The 3637-nt window shown below is 38.6% G+C and overlaps 1 protein-coding gene across 1 annotated transcript in view; it reads left to right on the plus strand.

Moving 5' to 3' along the window:
- Window positions 1–400: 400 nt before the first annotated feature.
- DKK3 (dickkopf Wnt signaling pathway inhibitor 3) overlaps window positions 401–3637 on the plus strand; it is a 61980-nt gene continuing 58743 nt past the window's right edge. Inside the window, exon 1 of the mRNA XM_075325696.1 lies at window positions 401–468. The gene's annotated coding sequence lies outside the window, so the exon portion shown is untranslated. The remainder of the gene's footprint in view (window positions 469–3637) is intronic.

Genomic DNA, 3637 nt, shown 5'->3' on the forward strand with positions numbered 1-3637 from the left:
GGGCTAGCCACTGCTTTTGAGCCTTCTCATTGATTTGTATTGTATTTGTAAATAGAAAAGTCGATCAAGTACCGGGCATCTTCAGGGAGTAAAACATCTCAAGAAAGGTCCAATCAGTTCTTTTATCTTCTTGGCACCTTCCAAAACCCGAGCAGTTAAAAAAGTAGGGACGTGATGACTGGAGGATATGAGGAAGTTGTTCAATCATCAATTAGATTCTTGTATTTCCCAATAAATGGTTCTATCACACATTGAGCTCTGCTGCATCAGGATCTGCTGGTTACAATGTGCTGGGCCCTCCCCATGGGATTCCCCCAGGTCCTCCTGCCTCCAGGTGACGCCAAAGCTCTGATGGTGGGGTCAGCCTATCAGGGATCAGTATGGAGATTGGGGGCGGGACCTGCCTGCTGGAGGCTGCTGCTGAGGATTGTGCAGATCAGTGCGGAGATCATCACCGGAGCCAGCGAGGTGCGTATATGTGCGGTACATGTGTATATGCGTGACAAAGGTGCGATACATGTGTATATGTGCGTGACAAAGGTGCGGTACATGTGTATATGTGCGGTACATGTGTATATGCGTGACAAAGGTGCGATACATGTGTATATGTGCGTGACAAAGGTGCGGTACATGTGTATATGTGCGTGACAAAGGTGCGATACATGTGTATGTGTGCGTGACAAAGGTGCGGTACATGTGTATATGTGCGTGACAAAGGTGCGATACATGTGTATATGTGCGTGACAAAGGTGCGGTACATGTGTATATGTGCGTGACAAAGGTGCGATACATGTGTATGTGTGCGTGACAAAGGTGCGGTACATGTGTATATGTGCGTGACAAAGGTGCGATACATGTGTATATGTGCGTGACAAAGGTGCGGTACATGTGTATATGTGCGTGACAAAGGTGCGATACATGTGTATGTGTGCGTGACAAAGGTGCGATACATGTGTATATGTGCGTGACAAAGGTGCGGTACATGTGTATATGTGCGTGACAAAGGTGCGATACATGTGTATGTGTGCGTGACAAAGGTGCGGTACATGTGTATATGTGCGTGACAAAGGTGCGATACATGTGTATATGTGCGTGACAAAGGTGCGGTACATGTGTATATGTGCGTGACAAAGGTGCGATACATGTGTATGTGTGCGTGACAAAGGTATGTGTGCGATACATGTGTATATGTGCGTGACAAAGGTATGTATGCGATACATGTGTATATGCGTGACAAAGGTATGTGTGCGATACATGTGTATATGCGTGACAAAGGTATGTATGCGATACATGTGTATATGCGTGACAAAGGTATGTGTGCGATACATGTGTATATGCGTGACAAAGGTATGTGTGCGATACATGTGTATATGCGTGACAAAGGTATGTATGCGATACATGTGTATATGTGCGTGACAAAGGTATGTGTGCGATACATGTGTATATGCGTGACAAAGGTATGTGTGCGATACATGTGTATATGCGTGACAAAGGTATGTGTGCGATACATGTGTATATGTGCGTGACAAAGGTATGTGTGCGGTACATGTGTATATGTGCGTGACAAAGGTATGTGTGCGGTACATGTGTATGTGTGCGATACATGTGTATATGTGCGATACATGTGTATGTGGGCGTGACAAAGGTATGTGTGCGATACATGTGTATATGCGTGCGTGACAAGCGTGTACATGTGCGATGGATATATAGGGGTGTACACGTGTGCCATAGATGTATATATGTGTGTGATATGCGTATACATGTGTACAATGTATAGAAAGGTGTGTAAATGTGTATTATAGATGTATATGTGTGTACATGTGTGCCATAGATGGATATATAGATGTGTAAATGTGTATTATAGATGTATATGTGTGTACTTGTGTGCCATAGATGGATATATAGATGTGTAAATGTGTATTATAGATGTATATGTGTGTACTTGTGTGCCATAGATGGATATATGTGTGTGTGTGTGTGTGTGTGATAGATGTACACATGTGTATGATGGATATATAGGGGTGTACATGTGTGTTATGGATGTATATAACTGTGCACATGTATGTGATGGATATATATATGTGTATGATGGATATATAGAGGTGTATGTGTGCCATAGATGTATATATGTGTGTGATATGCATATATATATATATATATATATATATATATATATGCATATGTGGACAATGAATATAAAGGTGTGTAAATGTGTGTTATAGATGTATATGTGTGTACATGTGCGCCATAGATGTATATATGTGTGTGTGTGTGTGTGCGTGATAGATGTATACATGTGTATAATGGATATATAAGGGTGTACATGAGTTTTTATGTAGGTGTGTACATGTATGCAATGATGCATATTTGTGTGATATGCGTATACATCTGTATGATGGATATAAGGGTGTGTACACGTGTGCCATAGATGTATATGCATGTATGTGTGTGATATGCATATATATGTGTACAATGGATATATAGGTGTGTAAATGTGTGTTGTAAATGTATATATGTGTACATGTGCGCCATAGATGTATATATGTGTGTGTATGTGTGTGTGTGTGTGATAGGTGTATACATGTGTAAGATGGATATATAGGGGTGTACATGTGTGTTATAGATTTATATAAGTGTGTACATGTGCGTGATGGATGTATATATGTGTGTGATATGTGTATACATGTTTACAAGATATATAGGTGTGTGCATGTGTGCCATATATCTATATATGTATGATATGCATATACATGTGTACAATGGATATATAGGTGTGTAAATGTGTGTTATAGATGTATATGTGTGTACATGTGTTACATAGATGTATATATGTGATATGTGTATACATGTGTACGATGGATATATAAGTGTGTAAATGTGTGTTATAGTGTGTGTATATATGTGCAATAAATGTATAGATATGTGTACATGTATGCCATAGATTTATATATGTGTGTGATCAGAGAGTGCATGTGTGCTATAGATATATGTACAGTATGTGATAGGTGAGTATATGTGTGCGATGGTTGTATAAGTGTGTACGTTTGTGTATAGATGTATTCGTGTGTACATGTCTGCAATAGATGTATGTATGTGATTGATGAGTGCTTGTGTGCTATAGATTTAGATAACTGTGTACATTTGTGCGATAGATGTGCATGTGTACAATCGTACGCTTGTGTGACCATGTCTATGGGGTATTGCATGTGTACAGTATTTGGGAGGTTGTGTATATACTGTATATATACTGTGCATGTACTTTGTGTATATATTTACTTTATATGTGAAATTGTGTGTATACTATACATGTATATATTGTACGTGAATTTTTTGTGAATATACTGTTATATTATGTGTATATTGTATAGGGGAATGTGCATGTGTGTTTATAGTATATTTTCCACTGTGTATGAATGTTAGTACATGCTTGTGTGTGTACGCCTTTATTCTCTCTCTGTATTGACAGTAGTATGTGTGTGTACATTATATGTATACATTATATGTGTAATGTATTTGGTTGCAACTTATTTATCAACAATTTCCAGCACTTTCATAGCATAAGGTTTTTTTAAGATAAGGGAAGATACAATAACATATATATGTATACTTGTGTATATACATGCGACGTGTGTGATAT

This window comes from Anomaloglossus baeobatrachus, chromosome 10 (assembly GCF_048569485.1).
Source record: "Anomaloglossus baeobatrachus isolate aAnoBae1 chromosome 10, aAnoBae1.hap1, whole genome shotgun sequence".
Classification (NCBI taxonomy): Eukaryota; Metazoa; Chordata; class Amphibia; order Anura; family Aromobatidae; genus Anomaloglossus; species Anomaloglossus baeobatrachus.